The sequence below is a fragment of the Pseudonaja textilis genome, chromosome 4 (assembly GCF_049901715.1).
Source record: "Pseudonaja textilis isolate UNSWEBS1 chromosome 4, rPseTex1.2, whole genome shotgun sequence".
NCBI lineage: Eukaryota > Metazoa > Chordata > Lepidosauria > Squamata > Elapidae > Pseudonaja > Pseudonaja textilis.
Window position 1 is genome coordinate 17,010,011 of NC_141993.1, and position 20,928 is coordinate 17,030,938.

Consider the following 20,928-nt stretch of genomic DNA (forward strand, 5'->3'; position numbering starts at 1 on the left):
GAAGTTCATATCAGATTTACTAAGAAAATAATTAAATCACAAATACTGCAGGCGGCAAGAGAAAAAACACTAAAGCATAAAGATGAAGAAATAGTGGTACTGAAACAGGTACCAAGAAGAGTGAGAGAGATAAGAAGAGAATATTTATTCTTGACCAAAGTGTTACTTAAGAGAGGAATAAATTACAGATGGTTGATACCTGAAGGTCTCATGTTTACCTGGCAGGAACAAAGACACAGAATTGATACAGTTGAAAAAGCTGAGTTATTCTATCTGGAATATTTCAGAGGAAGGAAGATACAAGAAGAGTCATTAATTGAATTTCAAGAGGAATGTATAGCAGTAATTGAAAACGAAGAAGGAGCCGTAGGTGGTCTACCCAGAGAGCAACAAGAACCAAGATCTACTAGAGCAACAAATCCTTCTTATAAAGTCTAAAATGGATGAGAGAAAACTGATTACAATTAATATAAATTGACTTAATTCAGCTATTAAACGAAGAAAAATATTTCATAAGTTAGAGAAATTAAAATTTGATATAATCTGCCTACAAGAAGTACATATTAAAAAAACATGATTATATATTGAAACAACAAAAATTAGGGAAATTATTTACAGCATTGACACAGTGTAAAAAGAGAGGAGTGGTGTTATACATTAGAGATACAATCCCTGCAGAACAAATATATACAGATGATGATGGAAGGATTTTGATGGTGGAGATAATGGACAATAATCTAAAGATACTTTTAATAGCAATTTATGCTCCAAATGATAATCAAGAAGATTTTTACTGGAAATTACATACGAAAATAATTGAGCTGGACTGTGCTAATATTTGTCTGGTGGGAGATTTTATGGAATAATAAATGACAAATTGGACTATAAAACACAAAAAAACAGCAAAGAAAGCTAGAAAGACATTGCCAAAATCCTTCTTTCAAATGGTAGATGAGATAAACTTAAAAGATGCATGGAGAGAGAGAAATGTGGAAAATAAACAATATACCTTTTATTCAAATAGACATGCATCATGGTCTAGAATAGATATGATATGGATGTCAACAGAATTGTTTTCTAACATACAAGACATTGAAATAGAAGCAAGTACCTGGGCAGATCACAATCCAATAACACTTGTATGGAAAGGACAAAAAAGGAGATCTTAGATGGATTTTAAATAATATGATATTAAAGGGAAAAGACTTTAAACAGAAAATTGAGAGAGAATTGACTTTTTTCTTTTAAAAAAAACACAAAAGAGGATATATCATTACAGAACTTCTGGGACATGATGAAGGCTTATACAAGAGGCTTGATAATGGACTATACAAGGAAAAGAAATATAAAACAGAAAAAAAAACCTTTAAAATATTGGAAGATGACTACAAGAAGTTGGAAAAAGAACTACAGAAATTTCCACCAAAAAAAGAACATTAAAATGGACATAACTAAACATAAAATGGGGCTAATGGAAAAAGAAGAAATAGCAAAACAAAAAATCAAAAATGCTAAGCAGAACTATTTTGAAGATGCAAACAAACCAGGCAGATGGCTAGCATATAAATTGAGAAAGGAAAGAGACTCAAGAAGGATAAATCAATTGATAAATGAACAAGGACATGTATGCTATGGAAATGCGGAGAAGAAAAAAAATATTTAAGATTATTATGGAAAACTGTACCATCAAGAGAATGTTCAGAAAGACAGAATTCAACAATACTTACAGGAAGCAAATTTGCCCCAGATACCCAAAGATGTTGAAACAATGTTAGAAAGTAATATAACAATGATGGAATTAACAGAAGCTTTTAAAAAAGCAAAACATTGGGAAAGCACCAGGTCCAGACGGTTTACCAGTGGAATTTTATAAGACATTTCAGGAAACATTGAATCTTCACTTATTAGAAGTTATGAATGGAGTTATGTCAAGGAAGAGAATACCCAAAACATGGTCAGAAGCATATATCACACTTGTACCGAAGGAGGACACAGACCCATAGCAAGTTAAAAATTACAGACCTATATCACTATTAAATTCAGATTATAAAATTTTTGCTTCAATTCTGGCAGAAAGACTGAAAAGATACTTAAACAATTTTATTGTTCAAAATGGATTTCTGCCGAAGAGACAGATTAAAGATAATATGAGAATAATTTTAGATACACTGGAATACTATGAGGCACATCCTGAAAAACAAATGGCTCTGATGTTTTTAGATGCACAAAAAGCTTTTGATAATGTGAATTGGCATTTTATGCTGTTACAATTGGAACAAATGGGCTTTGGTAAAAAATTTACTCAAGCCATAGAAATGATATATCATAAACAAACTGCAAAGGTTATGATAAATGGAGGGTTAACAGGCTTTATAGATATAAGAAAAGGGACCAGACAAGGCTGTCCACTGTTGCCTCTGTTTGTGTTAACACCGGAAGTGCTGAATAGGAACATCAGAGAAGAAAAAGAAATAAAAGGAATGAAAATTAAAAAAGAAGAGCTTTTGTAGATGACCTGGTATTTATATTAGAGGATCCATTGGAGTCAGCACCTAAACTGATAGAAAAGATAGAAGGGTATGGGAAAGTAGCAGGTTTGAAAATAAATAAAGATAAAACAAAGATTTTAGCAAAGAACATGTTAGTAAGATGAAAGAAAGAATTGGAGGAAGTTTTGGGGATCCAGGTCACAAATAAGGTTAAGTATTTAGGGATACACATAACACCAAGATGTAGCACACTTAAGGATAATTATCTTAAACTTAAACAACAGATTGTGACAGACTTGATAAAATGGAAAAATTTACAATTATCACTGATTGGGAAAATATCTACAATTAAGATGAACGTATTGCCTAGAATCTTATACTTATTCCAGACAATTCCAATCAGATTAGAAAAAGAATTTTTGAAGATTTAAATAAAATAGTGCTAAAATACATTTGGCAGGGGAAGAAAGCGAGAATAAAACTTAAATTGCTACAAGATGCAAGAATAAGAGGAGGATTTGCTTTGCCCAATTGGGAATTATACTACCAAGTGATGAGTCTGATGTGGGTAAAGGAGTGGATAACATTAAGGAATACTAGACTTTTGAATTTAGAAGGACATGACTTGCTGTTAGGGTGGCATGCCTTCCTCTGGTATAAGGGAACTAAAACGCAGGGGTATTTTAGAAGACATTATATTTGAGAAGCATTGTTTCTAAACTGGAAGATAAAAAAGCAATATTATTTAAAAATTCCACTATGGTTATCTACTATTGAAGCTTTTTCTTATCCAATAATATATAAAAAGAAACAAACAGTTAGATATGGTGAGATATTGAATGAAAAGGGTGAACTTAAATCTATGCAAGCGTTGGAACAACAAGGTGTAAAAATGAATTGGTTTGGTTTTCATACTTGCAAATACAATCTAGATTTGATAGAGATGTTAAAACACAAGGTATCTAAAGTTGACTGATTTAGATAAAATTTTGACAGGTACTGATGAAAAAGTAATCAAAAAACTTTACGGACATTTGCTAGAGTTTAAATTAGAGGAAGAACAAGTAAAAAACAATGATTGCATGGGGGGAAATTTTTGGATATGGGATTGACTTAGATAAATGGCAAAAATTGTGGTCTCAAAATTATAAAATGACAATATCAACTGCATATAAAGAAAATTTGTATAAGATGTTTTACAGGTGGCACCCCCAACGAGAATTGCGAGGATGTTCAAGAATAAATTGGATAAATGTTGGAAATGTCATCAGATACCTGGTTCATATTACCATATGTGGTGGACATGCTCAGATGCAAAAAGATATTGGACTATAATCCACACGTTTGGAAAAAATGACAAAACAACACATAGACTCTAAACCTGAGATATTTGTATTGGAAATTATACCGGAAATGTATTGTAAAGAATTGAAATGTTTGATTGTAAATGTTTTAACAGCGGCTAGAATTGTATTTGCTAAGAATTGGAAAAATGAAAAAATATCTATGCAGGAGGAAATTACGCTGAAATGCGTAAATTGACATTTGAAATTAGAGAACAAGAGGATAAACAATTTTATATGATATGGGATTTATTTTATCAATGGTTAGATAAAAAGACATGGTAAAGAAATAGATTAGTAAGCCTTACAATAAAAGTTAATAGATTGATATAGAATACAATATAAAATATATAACCATTGGATGAATGTATAAGATTAAATCATAATGAAAATTAGAATATCTTGTAAAAAATGATGGAAAAATAGTTTAATCAAATGAATGTTTAATAATTGATATTACATAAGCACAAGCTAGATTGATAAGGTGAGAATTTATATAACTTGTGTGTAATGGTAAAAAACGGTAGCACAAAAGTTAGTGACCAACTGACACACTGTATGTATATGATTGAAAGAGGGTTTTATGTTTTTATGTGTTGTTTGTATGTTTGTTGTAAAAAATAAAAACTTTGTTTAAAAAAAAAAAGAAAACAGAGCTCCTCTTCACTAAACTCATCTCAGATTAGCAGACTGCAAGTACATCTAAACATGTCAGTTTTTTAAAAAAACTTTGCTAGATTCTTTTCCTTTGGGACAATGACTACATTGACTGTTTCATTTCTGTGGTATCCTAACCTGAAATTCCACTGACTTTTTCCAAAATGATTTCTCTTTGTTCCTATTCACCTGTAAAATAAATAAATATTGAGTGACACCCCCCCCACCATCTTCTTAATAATACCTGTTCAAAAGGACATTCAAAATGGCAGAACTTTTCTATACGGTTTCTCTAAAGAGGTTCCTTCCCTTCGGAAATGACCCTATAGATTTCCATTCTTCTTCTGTTCCCTGGTTTTACAAAAATGATATATAAAATATAATGGTTTAATAATATTGGGTGGCCTGTAAATACAGTTGATAAAGAAATATAAAATAATATTTGAATTAAAGTACTAATAGTATTTCATCTATTGAACGATTAATTAAGAATCTGGAGGTTGACTTAAAACTTGCTAAAATAAGGGTTTCCACCCCCATTCGTGATCTGAAGACAATTGTACTTGGAATGAAATATGCTGTCTGGATTACTGACCTCAATTCTGCCTTTGTTTCCAGCTATGTGATTTCCCTTCAAGAAAGTCCTGAGGTGTCTCCACACCCTTGGATGCTGTCAAAAACTCAGATAAAATACTATTTTGACACCTGTATAACTGAGGACAATATCAGCATGCCTCGTTTGTGGGCTGGGAAAGACAAGGGGGTGGAGGGGGAAACTTGTGAAGGTGCAAGTAGGTGCCATACCAAGAGTCAAGAGGGGGAAAAGGCCACTGTCATGCCAAATAGTGTTGTCATGACGTCATAGTGGCCTGCTCCTTATAGGTTGTTTGCCTGGTTTTCTCCTCTGTTTTACTGATGTCCTCAGCCACCATGGAAAACACAGTCACTTAGCAGGAATAGGGGATTTTCATTTCAGGACTCTCTACCTATTTTTCCTATGTTCCTCCTCTCAATTCATATTGGCAAGGAATTAGAGAAGGATGGAAAGACAGAAATTATTCCACTGGCAGGGCAACATATCTACCTTAGTTTTATGGAAAAGTAAAGCTAGTTAATGATTACCAGCAGTGGTGGAATTTTAAAAAAATCACTACTGGTTCTGTGGGCGTGACTTGGTGTGCGTGGCAGGGGAAGGATACTGCAAAAATCCCCATTCCCACCCCAAACCACTAACCTGCTTTCCAGCTCCATTTTCCTGTGCAGGGCAACAAAGGAAGACCAGTCGATCAGAGATGGTATTTGCTGGTTCTCCGAAGTACCCAAAATTTTCACTACTGATTCAGAACTTGCTGAATACCACCTCTAATTACCACCCTTTTCTGTCCAAGCAGAGAAGGAAAGTGATTGAAATCAACAAATGAAGCAGAAAGTGGCAAATATAGGCACCCAATGAAATGGTAGAGATCTGCTCTTCTCCTTCCACCTTGTCTGAAATCCAAGATGTCAAAAACAAGTGAGGAGGAGATGAGTTTGAAAGAAACTCAGAAAATCAAGAGCTGATGGGGGAAGATAAATGTTAGGAATGATTGCTGTGAGTTTTTGCAAATTCCGTTTACTAAACTCTGTTTCTGATACTTGACTTCGTTTTTTGGATTATCCCTGGACTGATACTAACTGCTTTAACCGTGTATGATTTGGACTGTTTGTTGGACTTTCTTTACCCATTTACTGGAAGTAAAACCCACATTTTACTGTTCAGTGTATCTGTATGTTGGTCGTGTGTTATTCAACATCGCTCTCGCTACATTTCCCTGAGTGCATTCATTCTCCTAACGGGGAATACCTCAACAATAAATCTTCTTCCTAGCGTATTCCTGCAAATGAAGGGTCTGTTTATAGGGAAGGGAAATGATGGGAAAGAAACAACTTCAGTGGAAGCTGGCTAAGCAGGGCTGTCCACAATATTGGCTTAAGACAGTAGTGGCCATCTTAAGCTGAGCTTTGAAAATGGTCCGCTACTCACTTGACCCAGAGAACCCCACAAAACCATGCAAGTCCAGGGGTTCCAACCTTTGGGTCCATTTCAAGAACACAGGTGAGACTGCCCAAGCTATCAAGGGGATGCACATTTGGAAGGCCACCAAATATTTAAAGGACATGATTCTGAAGAAGCAGCATGTTCCATTCCGGCATTACAATGGGGGTGTTGACAGATGTGCACCGGCCAAGCAGTAGGGTTGGACCCAGGACGGTTGGCCAAAAAAGAATGCTGAGTTCCTCCTGCACAGGCTCAAAAACGCAGAGAGCAATGCTGAGCTAAAGGGTCTGGATGTTGATTCATTGGTAATTGAGCACATCCAGGTTAACAAAGCCCACAAAGTCGCACTTGCTGAGCTCATGGGTGCATCAATCCATATATGAGTTGTCTCTGCCACATTAAAATGATCCTAACAGAAAAGGAGCAGATTGTCCCTAAACCAGAAGAAGTTGCTCAAGAGAAGAAGATATCCCAAAAGAAATTGAAGAAGCAGAAACTAATGGCTCAGGAATAGACATTGATGCAGCTTACAAATAAAACTTCAGTTTGATTTAAAAATAAAAATGTTGAGATGGTGGCTGGTCCACTCTCCAAATTCAATGGATGGATGATGATTTAGTAGAAGTTTTGGAATCTTCAAATGGGCTATAATAGTTCAACTATAATTTGCTACCATACCTCTCTTTCTCTCACACACTCACTCATTCAAATGCACAGACACACAGATGCACACACTGTCCATTTCTTGAAATTGCTACATTTGATAAAGGGTTCTTTTGGATACTTGATGCTTCCTAAAAATCTAGGAACAATGTTGTTCTTTCCTACAGTATCCACCAAGGCTTCATGTTTGATCTTTCAGAAGTAGTTGAATCCTATTCATTAGAGAGATCCAACAAAGCCTGGTTACATCTTTAGTGAATTTAAGTTTAAGTCACTCTCTGGGCTGACAGAAAAAACCATCATCAGCTACCACAAGTCTCCAAGCGACCATTCCTAGGCCATACAAAGGTATTACAAACAGGGACATGATGAAATCTCAAAGGAAGACAGCATTTTCAAAGATGTAACGAAGAGGTAGGTAGAGTTTTCCCTTGACTAATGTCATTTAACTCTACCAAAAAGAACAATCAAGAAGGTAAATTTCTCTGAGGTGACCAAATTTACATGCCAAAACTCGACCTTTTCACAGACATTTCCAGGAAGTTAATGGTCAAATGTTGATGAGAGATGAGAGCTACTATTGCTCTGTCTATGCACACAATGAATTCGTGTCTCCAATAGCTTAACAAATGACACATATAATCAGCCTTGGCATAACAAATGACAAAAACATAATTCTATAAATACAATTTCAAACCGATCCTTTTACAGTGCCTTAACTTTTCACTCTGTTTCTCCTCCTTTTCCATAGCTTCTTTTTTGACTTTCATTTCTGGGTTTACTTCTTCCCTAGGGAAGAGAAATAGGAAAAGGAAGAAATAACATTTTCCTGGGCTTCTTCTCAAGCTATCGTCACTGCCTTCTGGTTTTGTTCTCCAAAAATGCAGCCACCATCCAGTTTACTCAGCTGATCTTTTTTTAGATCTTGCTTGCTCCTACTGGATCTCCAACCACAGATTCCTCCTCCTTGAAACAATCAATTTCCTCAGTACCCACCATACCAAAGAATGCCCATCAATCTCTTCTTCAGTTACTTAATGTCTCTTTTACATATTTACAGCTATGCAGCCAGGAGAGGGTGTAATTAAACACAGAGCTATCTCAGTAACAACATAACATTGTATGGAACAGCTCCTCAAATATTGGAACATAGCAGTGTTCCAATATTTGAGGGGCTGCCACAAAGAAGAGGAAATCAACTTATTCTCCACAGCAGCTGAAGGCAGGACAAGAAGCAATGGGTGGAAACTAATTAAGGAGAGAAGTGACCTAGAACTAAAGAGAAATTCCCTAACAATAAGAATAATCAAACAATGGAACAGCTTGTGGTCAAAAATTGTGGGCACTCCAGCACTGGAAGCTTTTAAGAAGAGATTGGACAGCCACTTATCTGGAATGGCATAGGGCAGGGGTGTCAAACTCAGTTTCATTGAGGGCTGCATCAGGTTGTGTTTGACCTCACAGGGCCAGGAGGGTGTGGCCATGGTGGGCGTGGCCAGCTTGATGTCAGTCACTCGTGTCAGGGGCACCTGTGGTGGCCAAGTGCTAAGGTAGGACTTCCCTGAGACCCTCCATCCCTCTCATTATAATCTTCCTTCCTTTCCTTCCTTTCTTCCTTCTCTTCCTTTTCCTTCCCTCTTCATTCTTTCTTCTGCCTTCCCCTCTTTCCTTATTTTTCCTTCCTTGATCTCTTCCCATCCTCCCTTCCTTTTCTTTTTCTTTGTCTTTTCTCTTTCCTTTTCTCCTTTCTGTCCCTTCTTGGATGCTCAAATGCAAAAGGGGAAACATTTTTTCCGCCTTTTGTTTTGTTTTTAGTTTCTTTTGCTAGCCCTCTGCCAGTGAAAATGAAGTTTGGGGGGGCCTGCACACGATCACCCCATGGCCCATTTTTGGTGGCGATGGCCTCCTGCAGCCCTCCACCAGTGGTCCTTTGTTGCCAGGCGGTCCTTTGCTGTTTCCAGGGCAGCCCTGTGGGCCACATCTAGCCATCCCCATGGGCCACAGGCCTTGAGTTTGACACCCCTGGTAGTACAGGGTCACCTGCTTGAGAGGACTTCGGATTAGAAGACCTCCAACATCCAGCATTGTTATTCTGCCTTTTCTGTTATAACACCAGAATCTGATTTTGACCTAGAGTGAAAACCAACCAACCAACCAACCAATAACCTTGAGGTCACTGTGGTACTCAAGTCCATAGGCTACCAATCCTATAAGCTTCTGAGTCCAATTCAAAGTCCTGGTTTTAACCAATGAACCCCACATGCTTTGACTTTGGGTTATTTATCTGTCTCCTTCAAGCCTGCATGAATATGAGAGCAAAGAATCCTTAGGGTCTTCTCCCTATAAAATTCAGAGGATTATAGATTCCAAGGCTATTTTTTTTTCCTGCAAAATGATTCTGGCAGCTTGAGGACAGTTTTCTCTGAATTGGTATTTGGAGTTTGATTTTTGGTACTGTTTGTGAGATTTTTATGATCAGCCACCTGTTTTTGTTTATCTTATTTTATTTTCAGCTTGCTAAGGTCTGGTTGCTCGTTTGCTTGCTTGATCATTTAGGATTCTTTTTTAATCTTATTATTGCACACTGTCTGGAGCCTTAGGTGCTGGGCATGCATGTAAAGAAATAAGCAAATAATCTGTTTCGTCCAACACTTGCTGCAATTTTCAAGCCACCACTCTGTCATTATGAATCAAACTGGGTCAGGTCTTTTTTGCATCTTATGAAAACTCAGCATGGCATGAAGCCTGCTGTTACTCCTCTTTTAAGTAATTTTTTTTCACACTCCCAACTACAAGTAGCTCAGAATAGTGTCGAATTCACCTGTTATTAAACTGGAAATAGACTGGAAATTAGGCTGCCTCAAGTGTATCATCTTTCCCTATGGAGGCAATTCTTCAGTCCTTTAATTATTTTAGTCCTCTTTAGTCCTATACTTCCTCTTCCTCATCTAAAACATTTGTTAAAGCTCATCAATGTACACCATAAAGTTCCTTTTAAGTTGCAAGGAGATGGGCAGCTTCCTTTTTACTTCCTTTCCTCCCATACATGGAATTTGGTTTCTTTCCTCCACAGTTACAAGCTGAATCAATCATTCATCAAGTTATCTCACACCCAAGGCCAGGAATTCTTTTTGAGTCAATTTTATGGACGGTGATTTTTCAAGAGGCAACTGAGTTACTTTGTTTATAATTGAAAGGATTGGTATTTCTTGCAGTCATTTGGTCATTAGGAATATACAGTAAATAAATCCAAGCAATGTAAATGCTAGGTATATAAAATCCTTCCACTTTCCACCATTCAGTCAGAACTGAAGAAGTTCCTTGGATGAGAAGTGAAACATCCTCAAGGAAAAACAAAGAAAGCCCAGTTGCCTCTTGAAAAAGTATCTTTGGGAAAATCATGACCTAGATGACTGAGAACGTCCATGGCAGGGGTCCCCAAACTTGGTAACTGGTGGACTTCAACTCCCAGCTTTGCTGGCTGAGGAATTCTGGGAGTTGAAGTCCACAAGTCAACAAAGTTGCCAAGTTTGGAGACCTCTGACTTATGGTCATGAAGTTGTCTTCCTCAACTGGCTCTCTCTAGTCATGTTGGGAGTGAAGAGAGGGGGCATATTCAAGAGCTTTGAAAGAACTTCAACTGGTAGAAATATTGACAGAACTCTTTTACATTTCCCCTACTCTGTTCCTCAACAGTCCTGGCAGTTCAACTCTTCACTAATGCTTCCTCAAAGCAGAGATCCTCACTGTACTGAGACGAAGCTCCACATGGAAGTATAATTGGTTATTACAGGTCTTCTAGATGTTTATTCTGGAAGTTCCAGATCTAATCTACATCAACTGAAATCCTATCAACTGCAGTTCTTTTGGACAAAAACATCTGCAGGGGGTTCAAAACATCAAGATGGTGGTTAGGACAATGCAACCAAAGTTCCACCTCTTTTTTTCCCCTGGGTCATGTATGTGACACACATAAAAATAAGTGGGACTTCAATAGCATCTTGATTTTTTTCACCTCTCTGCCCTTCCACATCCCCACACCCATCCCTGCTATCCGGTATGAATGAATCATGGCTTAATTTTTCAAGATTCTTTATGAAATTCACATTGATACTGTGAAAAAAAAAAGACATACAAACATAATCTTAAAATGTTCCTAAGAGACATGGTGGTGAGTGGTTAGAATGCAGTATTGCAGGCTAATTCTACTGTCTGCCAGCAGTTCGATCCTGACCGGTTCAAGGTTGACTCAGCCTTCCATTCTTTTGAGATGTGTAAATGAGATTGTTAGGGGCAATAGGCTGACTCTGTAAACCACTTAGAGATGACTGTAAAGCATTATGAAGCAGTATACGAGTCTAGGTGCTACAGCTATTACTATTGCTGATGGTTATCTTTGTTTAATAATTATAACTACATCATAAACATTCTACAGAAGAGTTTCCAGTTACATGCAGTCTATTTTTTATATATATTTAAAGTAAGGCTTAAGGGCCCTTTCTCTGAAACACACACATTCTAAACCTTTTATTTTGATTTTTTGTTTGAAAAAGTTTGTCAAAACATCTTGAAGACCCATCTCATATTTCCCCGGCATTTTCCCTTTAGGTTGTGTCTGTCTCCATAAAATTAGCATGTTTGTTTATGAACTGGGTTCCTCTCTTGTGGAACCTGGCATCCAAAATACTCTTTTAAAACTAATCAGGGTTGTTCATTCTATGGCTGATCGTTCCATCCATAAAGAGCTTTAGAAAAGAAGCACGTCTTATTTTGGCAGCATCATTAGCTGCTGTGGAAAACAATGGCCTGTTGGAACAAAATTACCCCTACAGTAGTAATGTACCAATTGTGCTGGGACATAAAGTTCCCTTTGGTTTTTATAGCATGGTCCTTTTACAGAACCAATGATATTAAAGACAAATGAAAATATTGGCAAAGCAACATAGGAAACGTGAATCATACATGAATGGGAAGTTTGCAACTGACCCATTAAGTTTGCAGTAAGGGAGGAAGAAGAGGTAAAATTCAGTCTCCATCCTCCTTGTTCCCATTCTCACACCTAATCCGCGGCTTCCACAGACAGTGATTTTCTCCTCTCCCGCTACCTCTTTGTTTTGAAAAGTCTTGCTTATTGCTAGCTGTTAAGAATTTGGCACCTGGCTTCCAGTAAGGAATGCAACTATTAAATGCAGTCTGCACCTGTTTTGCTCCACGAAGGCCACACAATAAAAGTTATTTTCTGTAAGGGGCATCAAATGATCTCTTCAGTAGGTTTAGAGGCCCACGTTTTTGTTTTCCTTGCTTAATGGACAATTGTACCTTACAACCAAAGAAAGGTATTCTTAAAAACAGATGTTTATTGTACATAACAGAATAACAGAGTTAGAAAAGACTTTTGGAGGTTTTCTAGTCCAACTTCTTCCCTATATCTTTCCAGATCACTAGGTGTCCAATCTCTTCTTAAAAGCCGCCAGTGATGGGACACCTATAACTTCTGGAGGCAAGTTGTTCCACTGCTTAATTGTTCTCACTATTAGGAAATATCCCCTTAGCTCTAGGTTGCTTCTCTCCTTGATTAGTTTCCATCCACTGTTTCTTTTCTTGCCTTCTGGTGCTTTGGAAAATAGGTTGACCGCCTTCTTCTTTGTGGCAGCCCCTCCAATATTGAAATGCTACTATCATGTCACCCCTAGTCCTTTTTTTTCACTAGACTAGACATACCTAATTTCTGCAACAATTCTTCATTTGTTTTAGCCTCCAAGCCCCGATCATCTCTGTTGCTCTTCTCTGAACTTTTTCTAGTGTCTTAATTTCAACAGGTCTTATAGAACGTACTAATATTTCACATGATCTTGATTCTGTCCATCTGTTAATGCAACCTAGGATTGCATTGGCTTTTGTTGTTTCACCTGGCTGATGTTTTTGAATCCAAACACAATGGGAGTCCCAAGGTAAGGAGGATTATGTCCTCATGACCAGCTGAATCCACCCATTTTTCATAACTAGAACACCCAAGTCTTGTTCATATCCCCAAGTCCTTTGAAAAATACACCGAGATGTGCTAATCCTATTGGGTTTGAGATATTCAAAAGCAATAACCCATCTGTTCCTTCACATGAAATAATTTGGGGAGAGTACAGGATCCAGGGTCTAAGTGAGATGGTTCTGCTTAGCGTACATAATTCACAGGAGAGGAAAGACTTCCTTGTTTCAACTGGGCAATCAGAAGAAGGTGATTTTCAAAAAGAGGGTGGTTTTTTTTTTCTTGCCATTGTCAATCAGGCAGCTTTTACGGGCCCTCACTTATCCTTTCATATGATGTTATCCAAGAAAAAAGCCACTATCCTCAGTAAACTTTTTTTTTTCTCAGCAATTAAATGCAGATGCTGGAAAATAGCAGGTTCTACCCTATTGAGTGCATTATAGCCCTGGAGTTTCTGGAGGGACAGATGGTGGTAACAATATTGTGGTTGCCATATTTGCATTCATATGAAATATAGAATCAGTTTTCAATACAGAGCCAGTTTGATATAATACTTAAGACATCAGACTAGAAATCGGAAGACCTTGGGACACATCTTAGACACAAAGCCAGCTGGATGATCTTGAGCCAACCTCTCTCTTTCAGTCCTAGAAAGGAGGTAATGGCAAACCCCTTCTGAAAAACCTTGCCAAGAAAACTGCAGGGCTAGCCTGGGTAGGTGCCAAGAGTCAAAACTGACTTGAATGAACTAACTAACTTTCTTTCTTTCTTTCTTTCTTTCTTTCTTTCTTTCTTTCTTTCTTTCTTTCTTTCTTTCTTTCTTTCCTTCCTTCCTTCCTTCCTTCCTTCCTTCCTTCCTTCCTTCCTTCCTTCCTTCCTTCCTTCCTTCCTTCCTTTCTTTCTTTCTTTCTTTCTTTCTTTCTTTCTTTCTTTCTTTCTTTCTTTCTTTCTTTCTTTCTTTCTTTCTTGTAAACCAATTGCATTCATTTGGTGAATTAAATTCTGAGTCCATCAGTGTGTCTATGTGTGTGCATTTGACATTTCTGCAACCTGATCCTGCACAAAAATATTTTAATGTTATCTATCTATCTATCTATCTATCTATCTATCTATCTATCTATCTATCTATCTATTTATCTATCATATCTCCTTCAATCCACCCATTCCCCTATCCATCCTTCCAGGAGGTCAAAGCAATACATATAGCTTTCCTTCTTCTAATGTTTCTCCAGAATGACACCTCTGAGGAGCAGGTTGGGCTGATAGATGTGGCCAAAGACATCCAGTGAGCTTTCATGACTGAGTATGGACTTAAACAGGAGCATCCCAAATTATAAGCATCATCTTAACCACGATAATATGCTGGCTTTCCCTAATGTCAGGCTAGAAATGTGCAAACTTCACTACAGTTATCTTCTCCAACACACTGGAAGAACATTGAATATAAATGGGGAATTCTGGGATTCAGAGACTTATGGGCCCTTTGAAAAGGAGTGTTTAAATAAAAGAAGGCCACCTACTGCTATTTGTAAACGTATATACCAGCCCCCTTGGGGTGAGGACAACAAATGAAAGAAGATGCCTGAGATGCCATGTGACTTTGCATAGATCCCAAATCTTAGCATCACCTCTGATGGGCACTGAATGGGTACAGATGGTGGCATTTCCATGTGAATCAAAAGCTTCTCCCTTTAATGACACAAGTTGACCGTATCACAGTCCTTCTCCCTGCTCCCAATCTTATTACTAGAACAAGTGTGCCAGAATCTCCAGTGTGAGAGCACATTTCCTGCAATTTAGAAAAACAGCGAGAACATCTACTCCTAATTACTCCTTGCAGTAAGCTTAACTTAAACCACCACTTCCATTTTATGAAAATATAGGTATTGCTTTTGGTGATTGGTAAGAATAGCCAGCCCTTGACTAGATTAGCCTATGCCAAAACACACACATTGGTGAACTGTGGGATTAAAAAAGCATGAGGGAAGAAATTAATGCATGGAGAGACATGGAACGCTACAAGCCTTAATTGACAAGATCAAGGAAAGAGCTCTCTGCAAGATCTTTACATAGTCATTGTGTGACCAAGCTGCATATGATTCCAGCAACAACAGAGGTCTCCAAACTTGGCGATTTTAAGACTTGTGGACTTCAACTCTCAGAATTCCGGGAGTTGAAGCCCACAAGTCTTAAAGTCACCAAGTTTGGGGATCCCTGAACTACAATATCAATAACTTGATGTCTGTTATTAATCTGTCAAATCTGTCCATTAAGTTCCAGACTGAGATCCCTGGCTTCCCTTATCCTGTTCAAATCCCACTCCATTAATACTGATTAAATGAATGCTAAGATGCGCCATCACGTGCCAGACAGCATAAAGTTTCTCCATGCCCAAGGAGTATCTTCACAAGAGCAGTTTGCCTTCTGCTTGCTGCTGCAGAACAGCTGGTAAAGGCTGTGACATCTCACACACGCCATCAGGATTAAGAAGAGGAGCAAAATCCACCTTCCTTTCCAGGCTCTCAGCAAAAGAAGAATCTCATCAATGGATTCCATTAATGCTTCTGGGGGAGCACATTTCTCTCCCATGATAAAGTTGCCAGTTATTTTCACACATTTATATTTAAAAGAGGCACTGCTGGCTGACAGATCCTTAATTCCCTCCCATTAACATTGAGTGAATTTCAATATTTATGCAATGAAAGACTAATATGCCCAGCCTAAGGGATGTCTAATGAGAATAGGAAGTGGTCAAATTCCCTGGTGTGATACTAGCAATGTACTTCTATTTTAATCCAGGGTAACCTTCTGTTTAAGCCAGGGGTGTCCAACCTTGGCAACTTTAAGACTTGTGGACTTCAACTCCCAGAATTCCTCAGCCAGCTTTGCTGGCTGAGGAATTCTGGGAGTTGAAGTCCACAAGTCTTAAAGTTGCCAAGGTTGGACACCCCTGGTTTAAGCAATGTGGCCTTACCCATAGCTCTGTTCATTTTCCATATATGGTTTAAATTGTGTCCAAATATCTCTTGCAGTGTTTATGCGGATATATGATTGTTAGTCTGCAATGAAACAGAGATGGGCAGGAGCCATTGTGTAGAGGCAACGACTTGGCTTGCATTCACAAATGTCCAGATACAACCATTGGTATTGCAATCTATAGAGTATCAGAGATGCAGATTTCCCATAACTATGCCTCATAACTATGGTTGGAAATAGTGGTGGGATTCAAAATTGTTTACTACCGGTTCTGTGGGCGTGGCTTGGTGGGCCTGGCAGGGGAAGGATACTGTAAAATCCCGATTCCCTCCCCACCCCACGAACCTGCTTTCCAGCTCTGTCCTCCTGTGCAGGGCAACAAAAGAAGAGCCAGCCGATCAGCAGGGACTCAATGGGAGGCAGAGAATAGATGGGGGTGGGGACAGAGAGCTGGGATTTGCCAGTTCTCCAAACTACTCCAAATTTCCACTACCAGTTCTCCAGGACTGGTCAGAACCAGCTGAATACCACCTCTGGTTGGAAACATAGCACTGGTAGCAAGAAAAGGGAATATTTGTAGCTCAGCATTCTTTGTACACTTGATACTTTTACGATACTCTTCTAAGGAGGATATGTCAAGGTAATACGCACAACCTTCACTTTAACATTATTGTGATGATTTCAAATTCCAGTTTGAGCTAAATAGAAATGGCGGCTCCTCTAGGTTTAAGTGACAGATTTTGCCATAAAGACCATAAATAAAGGGAGGCACAACGTGGTCAGAAATTCTTTCTGCCACTTGTAGATAGAGAGGCTTAATGGATCATGCAAACTTTGTCAGAGAGAGAAAAATGGGTTCAAGATCACCAAAAAGTTCGTATGACATATTTTACGGTGTTAAACAAAGCTTATCTTGTTTAAGTGAACATCATGATCTAGTCAGCACTGGGATGATTATTTAACCCTATAATTTAGACTCAGATTTGGCATTAAAGCAGCTTTCCATAGTCAGTTTGATAATGTTAGTCCTGGATACTTGCCACGACCAACTTGATCTCTTCCGTATAGCTTTAAGCAACCTCATAAAATGCACTCCTCAGCCCAACATCTGAAAGGCAATAAGGAAAAGGCTAACTTAGATGAACGTAGTAGAACAAAGGCTGCTTAAATAAGAAGAAATAAAAGCCTATTGTTGTCCTTCATCCTACAGACAGTCACCTGAAATTTTTTTTATCAGTATGACACTTTAAAAAGCCTCCAGCAAATAAAGCCAACAAAGCAAAATAGAATGAATCAATCTTTTTATGAGGTATGATTAATCAGTTATTTGTAGTAATCCATCTACCTCAACCAAATATCTATGACTGCTAGCAGAATCCATTGATCTGAAGTCTCTGCATAATAACTTACTTCTCAGAAATATCACTGTTGGAGGGTCTTTCTATCATCTGTCTATATCTATCTATGCATCCATCCATCCATCCATCCATTCATCCATCCTGCAGTTTGCAATTCTATGAAGCTTACAACAATTCAAATAAAGTCAGAAACCAATAATAACAAAACAGTGTAAGATATAAAAACCTGGGGCCTATTCTGAGATCTTATCAGATGACACTGATAGGATCAGGACTGGGCCTAGTGGTTAACGCAACAAGCTAGAAACTAGTAGACTATGAGCTCTAGTTCCATCTTAGGCAGGAAACCTGTCTGGGTGTCTTTGGGCCACGCCTAACATTCTTCACAGCCCAACTTACTTCACAGGGTTGTTGTGTTGTGGGGTAAATAGGAAGAGGAATATGCATGTTTTCAGCTTTGGGTTATTTAATGGTAAGGGTTTCCCTTGTCCAGTTGTGACCAACTATAGGGGACAGTGCTTCTCTTTGTTTCTTAGCCAAGGAAGCTAGCATTGCCCAAAGATATTTCTGTGGTCATGTGGTCAGCATACCAAGGCACACGGAACACTGTTACCTTCCTACTGAAGTGGTACTTACATATCTACTCACACTTGCGTGCTTTCAATCTGCTAGGTGGGCGGGAGCTGTGGCAAGTTACGGGAGCTCACCCCATTGCACAGCACTCGGGTCTCGAACCCTGGGTGTCAGCTTTCCAGGTCTTTAACCACTTAGCCATCTCAATCCATTGGGTTATTTATATAAAATAAATAAAGATGGAGTATAAGTAAGTAAGGAATAAATAGGAAGGAACGACTGAGTAAAGACGATTTCATAGCTATCCAGGTTCTATTATCACCTGGAACCATAGTGGTGTAGTAGTTAGAATGCAATATTGCAGGCTAACTCTGCCCACTGTCAAGAGTTTGATCCTAACAGGCTCAAGGTTGACTCAGAGTTCCATCCTTCCAAAGATGGTAAAATGAGGACCCAGCATGTTAGGGGCAATACACTGACATTGTAAAGCACCCAGAAAGTGTTCTAAAGCACTATGGGGTGATATATATGAGTCTAAGTGCTATTGTTATTCCTATTACCACTATGTGTGACAACCATTGAATTGCATACAGTTCATAAAACAGTGGAAGCTCAACTAAGATGCCTGCTTTGCTGTAGTTCAGAATGGCCTTCAAAGGCAGCCCTATGCAGAGAACATTGCAATAACCTCAGCATGAAGTGTTTAGGTGACTCAACGTGGCCCAAAACTCCTATGGCAACATTTAATATCTGCCATGCCCCATTATATTCTCCCATCTTCCGCCAATGAATGAGACCGACTTAAAACCACGCTTAGCTGTTCCAGTGTTAAAATAGTATTTTTCCCAATCTCTTGACATCATCCAAGGACAGCCTCGAAGTGTATAAAACCTGTCAACTTTGTCATTCAATACCTTGGAGGAAAATCAGGTGACTGGCAGCGACCAGGAATAGAGCAGGGATCATCCATGGGGATAGCAATTTTCCAGGCAGTAAAATTTTATACTGGCTCAAGGATGGGTGGGCAGCACTTCAGCTTGGGAGTGGGGGAAAGGTCCAGTAAAACAATTCTAAACCAGCCTTCCTGGTGCTTCCCAGCTATATTGGACCACAGGTCCTGTAATTCCTGCCCAGTTGAACTGGGACACATCACCTAGGAAAGAGCATTCTGGGTTGAGGGTTTCCCAAGAGTCAAATGGCAATATGCTTGTATAACTTCCATAAAAATGAACAAAAACTCCACCATGAGCCACGGTGGCACAGTAGTTAGAGTACAGTACTGCAGGCTACTTCTGCTGACTGCCAGCTGACTCCAATTTGGTAATTCAAATCTCACCAGGCTCAAGGTTGACTCCATCCTTCCGCCTTCCATCCTTCCGAGGTGGATAAAATGAGGACCCAGATAGTTGGGGGCAATATGCCGGCTTTATAAACCACTTAGAGAGGGCTATATAAAGCACTGTAAAGCAGTATATAAGTCTAAGTGCTGTTGCTATTGCTATATTGATTCTTGTCAACCCAAGTACTTGCTGAGATGAGGCCAATCAGAACAGGCACTCTGCCTAACAGAAGAACTGCTATATAAAAACGTCACCTTGATTAATATTGTAATAATCCAGTTCAAGGTTCATATATATATTAAACCCTATGTTCCTGGTGGCAGAATCAATGGTTTGCGCTATAGCAGATAAGGCATCGTTTGCATGATGGTGCCAGTTTCATGTTGTGCATTACTTGCACCCTGTTCTAGATCAAAAGGCTCTTCTCACAGTCACTCGTGCCCTAGTCACCTCCAGATTGGACTACCGGACCCTTGAACTTTATCTGGAAAGTTCAGCTGGTGTAGGATTCAGCTGTGTGGGCAGTGATGCGTCCTCTAGGATGGTACCTGTCACACTTCTGCTTATCAAAGTTGCGTTGGCTGCCATTTTGCTTCTGGGTTCAATTCAGTGTGCCGGTTTAGCTTTTAAACTCTTTCATGGCATGGACAGGTTATCTGAGGGACCATCTCTCCCCGATTACATCAGGTAAACCCATGTTGTGGTTAGCCGGCAGCAGGTGCGGACGGCTGAGGAGAGCGAGGATTCAGATGAGGGGCCAGGACTATTAGGGAGTGGACTGCTGCCTTCAGAGATTGTGGGGGCTGGCAGCAGTGATGAGGAGGTTCCCGAGGAGCCTGTGCCAAGTGCGTGTGTGTGCAGGATTGCTCGCAGGAAAGAGCAATTACAACAGCACGGGAGACTCGGGAGTAAGGCTGCAAGGTAATGGCCCCTCCTTCAAGAAGATAAAAGCCAGCTGTGAAACTAACCTTTTTTGCAGAAGGCAAAGACGTTTTGAACTCAGCCTCATAGACATTACAGTTGGTATTTGAAGACTCTTATATTGTAAACTATTTCTTATCTGTTGTGTTTTGGCAGACTTGAAAAAATTTGGCAAGGTTCTTTCTTGTCGGAGCTAATTAGTTGGAAGCAGACTTTTATCTGTGAAGAAACAGAATCCTTAGCTGAAACCTAAAAAGGTTGTACTGCTGCCTTTGTCTTGTGTTTGCTCTCTTAGGACCAGGTTTGGGTCAGAACAACCCATTAGATCTGGCAGAGAAGCCAATTGCATTTACTAAGGACTTACTTTTGATGGGTCCAGAGAAGTGGGCCTTTCCTGTTCCAATGCTTGCCTTAAGGAACATTCTTTTCCCCAGAGTAAGGTGAGCTCCATCTCTGTAAATGTTGTTAGTGTTTGGGGATAAACCCCCGAGCTGAGTGCACAGCAGCAGTCAAGCCAGGCAGCCAAATGAGAGTGAGGCTGGGCCCTAGAGTATACACACACTTGAGACAAATACACTGTTTGTGGT